The sequence below is a fragment of the Spea bombifrons genome, chromosome 1 (genome assembly GCF_027358695.1).
Source record: "Spea bombifrons isolate aSpeBom1 chromosome 1, aSpeBom1.2.pri, whole genome shotgun sequence".
Lineage (NCBI taxonomy): Eukaryota > Metazoa > Chordata > Amphibia > Anura > Pelobatidae > Spea > Spea bombifrons.
Genome location: NC_071087.1, coordinates 11,177,017 through 11,187,853, shown reverse-complemented (window position 1 = coordinate 11,187,853; position 10,837 = coordinate 11,177,017).

The following is a 10,837-nucleotide window of genomic DNA, read 5'->3' as shown; positions in this document are numbered from 1 at the left end:
ACTAGTTTTGACCAAAGTTCGAAATTATTATTTTTTATTGTGAGACAAATTGCGGTGGTTTTTTTTTTATTTATTTTTTAAAATATCTGTTCTTTATTTCAAGTAGGAACTTTATTTTTGCAGTCGATATGCTGGGAGTTGGAGAGCAAACTATTTGAGTAGACAGTTGAAGGATTTAGGGTTAGTACTAATCTTTGGCTAGGACCGGTGGTTTAAGATCAAAGGATTAAAGTTAGTTGGGATTTAAGGGGTTACCGCAGACATTATGGGGATTTGGGTTAACAAGTTAACAGGTTAGTTATGGTGGGCTGACTTTTCAGCTATGGGATTCATTTATTGGGTCATAGCTAAGATTAATATTGGAAAAAAGATGATCAAGGTTAATGAGTTAGGGTTAGCATTTTGCCAACAGCGCTGCTTAATATGATCACACTATATAAATCAATAAATAATAATAAATATTAATCAATATGTTTAATTGGTTAGCACTTACATTATGAAATTAGATTTAGTGAGTTTGGATTTGGGCTAAAGGATTGCTTTTAATGATTAAGGATTAAGGACATTTTGTGTTAATAATATCATTACATGATGGCGGGATTAGATCTAAAAATGTGTGATTAGTTTTAGATTTTTTTAGATTATCCTAGTATTTTTGGATTAGGACTGCAAGCAGCTCTTGGTTTAGTAACATATGTTTCTTATATCTAAGGAGAGGATGTTTATCTGCTAAATGCCTGCTTGCACGAATTTGACGCAATGTAGGCATTCTGTTTGCGAAAGCTGAAACGTTGCAGAATGTGAGGCAATGTAGAAGTGTGATGTCATTGGTCGCTGATGTCTGCGGCTCAGAAAAATTGGATCATAATGATGTCAAACTAGCAATGAAAATAAAAAATTGAAATGCATCAGCATTATAGTTTTTCATAACATTTGACTGGCGGCAGGCATTTCTTTATGGGTATTATGGGTGTTTAGGAGCCAGACAGAGCCTTATCAGGTCTTTACAGCAGGAGCTGATATCTTGTTCTCTGAGTACCCCACTTCCAGCCAAGATAAGTAAACACGCGGCTCTGGTAACACAAGGACTTCAACTGTTTAATCTAATCGCTGAGACCAGTTACACTCTTCAAATAGCCCAAGCAGTGAATTATCTCAGGTACACACATGCTCATTTATACAAAGCAGATGGGAGGTTATGACCTCACAGTGATTACTAAATACAAATTACAGTTGAACTTTTTGGGTGTCAGAGGGTTGTGTAAGGCCTGTAATTAAAAATGAAGTATTTTAGTGCAAGCTGTGTGATTGAAGCCAAGTCCTGTGCGCTCGACGGCGGTTATCAAAATCCCATACGTTTTGGGGCACTGTGAAGAAAGCAAATTTCCACCTGGTTTTCGGGGTGACTCCCACGGAATTAATGATGAGATTAGATTGTAAGCAGGACCCTCTATACCTAATGTAGTTTGTCAATTCTAATTTTGTAAGACCCTTTGAACTGAACTGTAAGAAGCTCCTTGGAAATTGTTGGTGCTATATTATTAAAAGATAATAATAATAATAATAATAAATAATAATAATACATTCTGACATCACAAGCCGTCATGTGACATATACTGACAGGGACTCAAGACTGGTAAGGTCGAATTTGGTAAATTGGGTAAAGGCAACTTATACCACCATCCGCAAGGAATAGCTTCACCGCTGGACAAAAGATGCAGACTGTTTATTAATTATTTATTAATTACAGCATCTGAAATCACATGTATTCACGTGTTTGTTCCCCCACATTACAGTGCTATTCAATGTATTACGGACCATCATTGTTTATTTTAATCCGAGTGTTTAGTCTTATCTCATAAGCTAGAGTCATAGTTTTAATAAGTTAAGGGGTTAATATAATTAGATCTGATTAAGTTTGGTCTAAAACGCAATAACGTATGATGCAAAACATCTTCAAGGTAACTGCTAATACGCCAAAGTCTTTTAAGAGATTATTAAGAAACAGTTCCCAAAATCCATACACGTAGTTTATCATTTGGTGAAATCATCCATTTTTAGCACCGCCATTTCTAATTTTGGTGTTTCTCGTGGCAAACGAGCAAAGACATCAATAAGATTCTCGGGCAAGGTTGGCGTCTCCTTACCTCGCCAGGAAAAGAGTGATAGGGTCCTTCCCAAATGGCCCAGAGGTTCCTGAAACAATAAAACATGTTTTCTTTCCATTACGTTCTATGGCCTAAAAACAATAAGCGCCACTTTATTCTTAATTAAAATGAAGTGCGATGGCTTTAGACAGCTGGTTCATTAAAAAGTCAACCCCAACTTACAAAGCAGCTCATAAACTATGGGTTAGGTCTTAAGCCCGATGGGTTGGAATAACAATATTATTGTCCTATCTGTCAATACATAACATTATTTGATTTTTAACAAGTCCAGCTTAACGATGCCGGGGACAAATTTTAAGCAGGGCAAGAAATTTCAACCAGGGGACAGTTCTCTAAAAATGGGTACACATGGTAACCCCAGCCTATGAGAACCTAAACGTCTAAAAACAGCTTTTAACCCCTTAAGGACAGTGGGCGGTCCCTAAACCCATTGAAAACAATGCATTTTGAGCCCGTACAAGTACAGGCTTTGTCATTAAGGGGTTAATAACTATTTATGAATTGTGTCTCTGGTGTAAAACACAAAGTATTACCAGCTTGCCGCACTCTATTCTAAAATACTTTGTCGCAATGTTTTTTTTAATTGACACTCGTTATGGACGAATGAAGAAAATAAGGGGTTAATTTTGCGTCTTTTGAATGTTATTGTAATGAGTGAAATTGAACTAATTTACTAAAATAAAACAGAAAAAAAAAACAAAAGAAAATGTTAACATAAAAAAGGTTAGTTTTTAATATGCTAATGGTAAAATTGGCCCTTACTATTGTAGTATTAAGCTTTAGCTTTGTGCACAGAAATTCTTCTTTTTGGCTTAGAAATTCTTCTTTTAAGACCTTTTATATAATTATCTGTGCAATTAATCTGAAAAGCTTTTTATATATACATTATATATATCTATATATATATATATATATATGTAAATATATTTGGTAGAAGTATTAAACATGTAGGGTTACATACTGTATATTTATAGGGGCTGAATTTAATTATATGCGTTCCATTGTGTACCGCAGAAGCCTTTTATTTCGACATTCAAACCACGTTCATTTGCATTAAATAGAAAGAAATGTTTATAAGTAAATTTGTTACGTAACTAATTGAAATCCCACCTGGAGATTTTTACAACATCTTTCTACAGGGTGGTCTTCAACAAACAATGCAACATTTTGAAATCAAGCAAATAAAACAATCCTCGATTAGACTATTCATAGAACGCTAGGTCAGGGACGTCTCTTCTTAACTCATCTTAATGCGTCTTGGATTCTCTTTCTAGTTCTTCATCTCCTTTTCTGCTTTCTCTCTACTACTTGCTGACGTGTATTTTCCACCTAGGGGTTATTCCTTTACTTTATTGTATCATCGACAGAAGGGTATGCCTTAATTTTGAGACCTTTTGTAAGGCTGGTGATAAAAGTATCAAAAAGATTGTGAGATCCCTGAGGTCCTATCTCTGCCTGCCCTGACTTCAGCTCGGGACTTTCCATACCGTCCAAAGTGGCCAGGACCGACCATGACCCAAAACTGTACATTCTATTACATCCATATTGATGTGATTTGCTTAATATAACTAATTTCTCTCCTTGTTTTTCCATAGATTTCTTTAATTTTATCTATTTGCTTCTTTTTTTTCTCCACGGGCTGTAAACCTGTCTAAGTTGGAAAAAAATAGTGGAGTGGCCTCTTTGTCTGGTTTTAGATTGAAATGACCATATAATAATAGGGGATACGAGTATTTTTAACTTCTTGAACCAGCCTTACAATGGTCAGTCTAATATTTAGTGGTTGGGGCGGAATCCAATGTTTTTTGGGTAATCAGTTTGTGGAGGCAGATTGTCCGAAGCCCTCTACTGATCTGCCGACATTTGATCCACCACACTAGACTAGGTTTGCTATGAATAGGCTGACACCGAATTTCTGGTTATATTGTGCAGTTATATTTGTAATTGGCAGATGAAAGCTTTGGGAATTGGCCAAGTGATTCATTGTAATGGGCAGAGCTTGAGAAGAAATGTCTTCCAAAACTTTGCTAGCACTAACGATCCATTCCAATACGCAAAAATAACTTAGCGTTAGAGGGTCAGAGGCTTAGCTGTAACGTAAGGACGTTTTACTTTACGGAGAAGGGGGTAGATATGTGGAACAGCCTCCTGGCAAAAGTGGTAGAGGTTAACACAGCGAGGGATTAGGGAGTAAAACCAATTAAAAATCATTGTATTTTATCCAATAAAGTGGCAGACTGGTAGACATTCCCCATGTCATCATGACAATCTTTCAAAGAAGTTAGGTTGCTATTTAAAATAAATAAATAAAAAAGAATTTTAAAAAGGTGTGGGATGCTCAGTTTAACATTATTAAATAAAGTTCATTTCTAAAAATCATAATCAAAAAATAATTATGTTAAATATTATCATTTCAAAAATAAATAAACCATACAGTTTCTAGACAGGTGGGAAAGGTAAGATTCTCATATTCCTTCTACATGTTATCGATGAGATGGCTTTAGAGATTTTTTTTCAGTGTATAAAGCATCTATTTATTAGATTTCCCTTCTTTCTCAAATTACTTTCCACCATCCCAATGGAGAGCTCATAACCCATTGCAAGTATAAAGGCAAACAACGGCCAAGGAAAAGAAAAGCAAAGCCGACGAGGAGAAGAGATATCCTGAACATGACTTCAATAGAGCGCTGCCATATTGGCGAGTGTTTCATTTCTCCAGTGCATTGAGTCCAAACATCTCATCAAAGACCCTGCGTGTTTAGCCTTAAATCCCCTTTTCATGAACTGCATCTCAATGGCCACAAACAGAGATTAAATAAGGCATTTATAATTAAGATTTAAGGGATTCCGGGCCATCTAAAGACTTCCAAGCCTTAAATGAATGAGGTTGCCCAGAGATTCTCCTCTTGTGCATTGGGCAGCATTCAGCGCAGGCATTGTCTCTGACTCTGTATGAAAGTAAATATAGCATTTAACCGGGACCCTGGTCGGAGGCAAAGTGCCATTTCTTTTCATCGGTAACATTGGTTACTCCATCAGCTACTTCATACAATCCTCGGCAGCACAATAGATCGCGGGGTGAAAGGCTAGTCCAAGATTTGGGGACAGAAATATTCTTAACTTTTTTTTTAAGCTTTTTTTTTCTGCATCACTATTATTGGTCAAGCTGTCCCCCCCAAAAATTAACTAATATTAACTAAATAAAACAATTAAAATGGATTTAAAAATTGTAGGTAAGGTTCATTAAAAATAAATAAACCTTACCTACAGGATGTGTTATTTTTTTTTAAACATTTTTGAAGATGTTTAAAGTATAAGATTTTTAATTTTTGGTGCTTATGCCTTATTAGACAATCCTTGGCAATATTTGAGAACACGCATTTCTGGATGGAAAAGGAAAAAAAAAAAACACCATTGTTTCAAACTCTCGAATCTCACCAATAACATCCTGAATTATTCTTGAATTAAATATGACTGATATACATTGTATACATCATATACATTTATACATTCCACCAGGACCTGTTTGATGGATGTTATACATCGCATGGTGTTCTTCATCAATGACAGGAGTCTTATCCGATCCGTGATGGAATCTGACACGCTAAAGTCTTTATTATTGTATACGTTCGCGCAAGAACATTTTTTTTTACTTTTTTCGTCTGCCAAATGTCACCGTGAGGTTTTCAGGTGCCTCCCGTTTGCTGTCTAATCCTTTCTTTGTGGAAGGGATCTCCCGGTGTTGCTGCTTGATGAAATACGCCACAAACGAGGGCTTATTTGCAAAAATCTCAACGTCGTCCTACGTTAGCTTGACATCCCTTACTTGCGGCTGCCCGTTCCCAGGAGGAATGTTTCATCCATCATTAATAACACAAATTACATTCGTCCAAGAGGATAAAAATCTTATGGGAAGCTGGCAGTGAGAATAAGTGTAAGGAGATAGGTATTGCAGACATAATATATTGCTGTTAATTAGAAAATCATGGTAAGGGTCTCTGGGACGCAGCATCTGGAGAACAAGGCGGGCAATTGCTGGAGTCTGAATTATTGGCAAGCGGGGAAGCCATCTGATTGTAGATAGCTGTTGGTGTGTCTTGGTTAGAGCAAGGAGTTTGTTTTGTTTATTTTGACTTTTATCACCAAAAAAACTTTGAAAACGCAGCTGTGGTTAGTCTGTGGTATATATATATATATATATATATATATATACAGGCATACAGGTTTAAGAATTACAAGTTTCCATGCAGTTCATAAAATTGTTATGTTTCAAATGAAGACACACACCCTAAACGCTTTTTGAACACCAGTAAAGTTTTTTATGGCCGCTGGGTAATGCTCTGCCTGCATGAACACTCGGTCTAAAAAAAAAAAGACGCAGGCTAACGTTTGAACCACGTAATGGAAAAGGTAAATTTAAAATTAAAGAGATATTAAATTTTATTCTAAAATTTATTATTATTATTATTAAATATTGGCTGCACTTCAAGGCCACTTCACGTACGGAGAGCAGAATAGGTTTGTAAGAAATGAGAGAAATCTCTTTTTGGTAAAAATAAGTAAATATTCCAAATAACTTTGAACATCACAGCATCCCTGCACACGTTACTGAAGGATGTCATTGTTGTCTGTTTATTCAAGTCCATTAAATTCACGGGATTCAGAAGGTTAAGGCACATTTGAGGGGTGATGACGTAATCTAAGGAGGAGGGAAACGAGATGGATCTTTTAACCCCTTCATTACCCTATAGACTAACCTTTACGTCCTACAATTTTCACAGCGGAAGGGACAACTATTGACATCTACTGACAGCCTGCACCCCGACCCCCCCATCAGCAGAAAGCGGCTTCCCGCTACACGATTGTGTGTAATGGCGCTTGGCACAAGCGCCGTTACACCGTTATATAAGAAATGCGTGATCGCTGATGCCCAACGGAAGGTCACTGGAGGACCCTGCTGGCTTCTCCGATTGCTCCACCCTGCTGGAAATCAGCAATGCAAGTCTATGGAGCCCTGCTTGCTGATCGCTGCTTAACGGGATCTCTATTCCTATCGCACTGATAACCGAGAGGAGAAGGAATACTGTTTTGATTACACTAAAACTATAATATTGGTCAACATACGACCCATCACTGTTGGTATTTTTAAGGAAAGAATGCCTTGATTTCTACCAACTTGTCACAACCAACAGCCAGGTTTGAGACTCCTTCTGCACAGGCTGCACGAACATCATGGCGGATCTGATACTGTATCTGTTGTACTTGTGAGGTTTAGTTTTACGTAAGCATATGACAAGTTGTGTATTTGTAGTTCATACCGTCTGAGTAACACCTAACATTGTACCCTTTAAAGATGAAGCTAAAGTGTGTTCACTCATTAATTAGCCAGTGGCATTAACGTATACTCAGCGTGTGTTACAAACCAACATTCTTATGTATATGCTAATAGGTTTGCTCTCGGTTCCTGCGGTGTATTTTGGCATCTGCTTAGCAGTTTGTGGAGTCAAAAGACTTTGATGAATGACCTCCATAGGGAGTCTCAAAATTAGGACAAAAGCCAAGGCTATCTGAACCAACAAACAGCGCCAGATGTACCAAACAACGTAAACCAGTTGTTTTGCCTGTGAGCTCGGCGTTATTTTGATACATATGATAACCATTCCTGGAAATTTCCAGTGATACAGCGCACAGGGTCCCAAAGAGTGTGACGCTAACTTGTCCATGTGGAAAAATAATACAATATCTCCTGAGTGTCTCTTTCTAGAAGGAACAGTCCCTCTTTGTGACCCAAATCCCTCTACCCCTCCTTTCTTCCATGATGTCCCTCTTTCTTCCCCCGATGTCCCTCTTCTCTAGAAGCTCAGAATGTTGGCTCTGTATGAGGATATCACAGTGTTCTACAGCCCTAAAAGTTGAAATAATATGTATGAAAACATAGAGTGTGTTTAGAAATTCATTTATAAAACTAAACAAAAAGTGGGACTTTTTGGTGACACGTTTGTAATCTCCGTGGGGATCACACATCATTGCACTGACCTAGTGTAATATTCCGCATCATTGTCCTCCTTTGTATTTATTATGATTTTTTTTATTGAACCCAACCCTTACGAAAAATTACTGCAGTTTTTCTGAAGTAATACTGCTATTTTTTGGACATGAAAAAACTGCAATACTGCACTTTTACTGCAGTATTACTGCACATTTACCGCACTTTTTTTTTTTATATTGCAAACCTACAGTTGTACTTCAATGTACCGCAGCTTTATTGCATTTGTACTTCCGTACAAAAATAACTGCAGTACAACTGCAGTACAGTGAAGTACAAATGCAGTAAAACTGCAGTAAATGTGCAGTAATACTGCAGTAAAAGTGCAGTATTGCAGTTTTTTCATGTCCAAAAAACTGCAGTATTACTTCAGAAAAACTGCAGTAATTTTTTTGTAAGGGAAAAGGTTACTTTTTAAGGACTATATCCACCCAGTAAAAACACAAAGGTCTGTATTATTATCAAAGGGCATTCTGATGAACACTTTCCAGATCTTTTAAATCCCTTTCTGTAAAAAAAACAACCACACAGCCTCATGGGGAGGGGATGATATATTTATGGGACATCATTACATACTTTTCTTGTCAAAATGTATACAGTTGATGGCGTCCTATTCATTCTATTCTCGCCTGCTCCTTTGTACGGACATGTAACTGTAGTAATTGCCATGGCGTGAAATCTATGGGTGTGATAGTCTGTTACTTAGTTGTGTATTAAGCCTGCGGTACATGACAACTTGTGAGAATGCCGCATTCCCAGAGAATGAGATACGCGCACCTGGATTCACGCGGAATAATTGCTGCGTTCAATTGTTAGACCGACACCTGACTCAGAGCGGGAAAAAGGGGAAAGTTACCGGTAAACTATGTCCTAACGACAAAACCTGGTCAAAGTGTGATGTTACATACTACTTCTTGTGTCCTGTCCACCCATTGTACAGCGCTACGGAATTTGATGGCGCTATATAAAATAAATAAATAAATAATAATAATAATAATTTGGAACAATTGTCTAAAATAACTTGGGTGTCATTGGGTGCAAATGTAACACTACGGGGTATAATAGTGTCGCAAGTGCAATGTCTTGAGCCATAAAGCTCTTCATTAGTGGCGGTACAAGCCTTTGTGTCTATGAATGCGATGTGCCGCACAAAAACCCAACAAATATCTATACATCATTTTATGGTTGGGTTTTACTCCTTTGCATTGAAACATCTATTTTCTGGTGTGGCTGTAGAAAGTTTGCAGAAAAGTAATTTATGCTTTGGTTTCATCACTTCAGAATGAGACGGGTTCATTTAGATAACTCCCTTTTGTCTCGGGTCTTGCTTCAGCTTTGAGTTGGTAAATATGGCGAGATGCATCCATATTCCACCAGCCACCAAACCTGGTCTGACGCCACTTGCTCCTCGTACTTCTATGACCATTATACCAGGGCATTACAGGCTCGTGAACTAAATCAATCATGTGACTGCCAGTGACCAAACACATGTCCACGAGCGTTCTCAATAACTTGACCTTCAAAATATGAACCCACGTAGAGAAGCTGACTTTACGCGCTGGGCGTGCATCAGAAGTCCCCATACGTGGTTATCATTGAACATTTATTTTCCATAATTCCATTACTCCAAAGACGTTGTCTCACGTCCCGGGCTAGATCAGTATCCTGACGTTCCTTCTAAACAGGTTGCGAGAGAAGATATGTCGAATTAAATAGAAAGATCTACAGCCTGCCGGTGGATGACTTCTTTGATTGTCTACACCAGAATAAGAAAAGGAACGCGGCGTCTGTCAGCGTCTCAATGAACTGAATTATCTAATCACAACACGTACATCTGACAGCATAAACAATCACATTTCAGTAAGCCCTATGGAATACGCTTTTGTCTTGGAAAGTGTAAAGTTATGGAAAATAAATACAAAGAAAAAGATAATACATTTTTGGGAAATAAATAAAAATTCAAGTTGTGCTGTGGGTAAACCTCATTTATCCTTAATGTCTGTTGGTGTCTTAATTAGAAGAATGAATTCCGCTCCCCTCCGTTGTTTCTTTGTCTGTTGCCCTCTTGACACTTTGCCCTCTTGACGTATATTTTGATACACCCCGTCACACAGCACAAAAAAAGATCAATCAAACTCTTTTCGGGTCCTCATCTTTTCACATAAAACATTCAAAGAAACTTTGAGAGAGAGAGAGAGAAGAAATCCACCAGGCAACTGATGTCTCAATTGGCATTCTCCCGATACCAACGTCCAAGCTCGCAGATAACCCATCGTTATTCTACTGGAGTCAAGTTAAGGAAGAAAAGATACTTTGATTGCAAGCACAGCAATTTTCTCGGAATCACCACAGAAAAGAAAATACGCGTACAGAAACGAGTTTTAATAAAACCGATATCTTAGGCTTTTCCGAGAAAGCTCTCCTTAAAAGTATGGAAAAGTGCGTTCTTCTTTGAAAGCAGTAACTTCTTCTGCCGACCGCTTCCAAATATTCCTTCACGGCAGCCACTATGTAGCCAGTTGTTTACGTCATGGGAACGTTCAAGGTAACATCATGCTTTTGTGGGCTTTTCCCTAAAATAATAAATGATTTATTTCCGGATATTGATCTACTCTCTGGAATG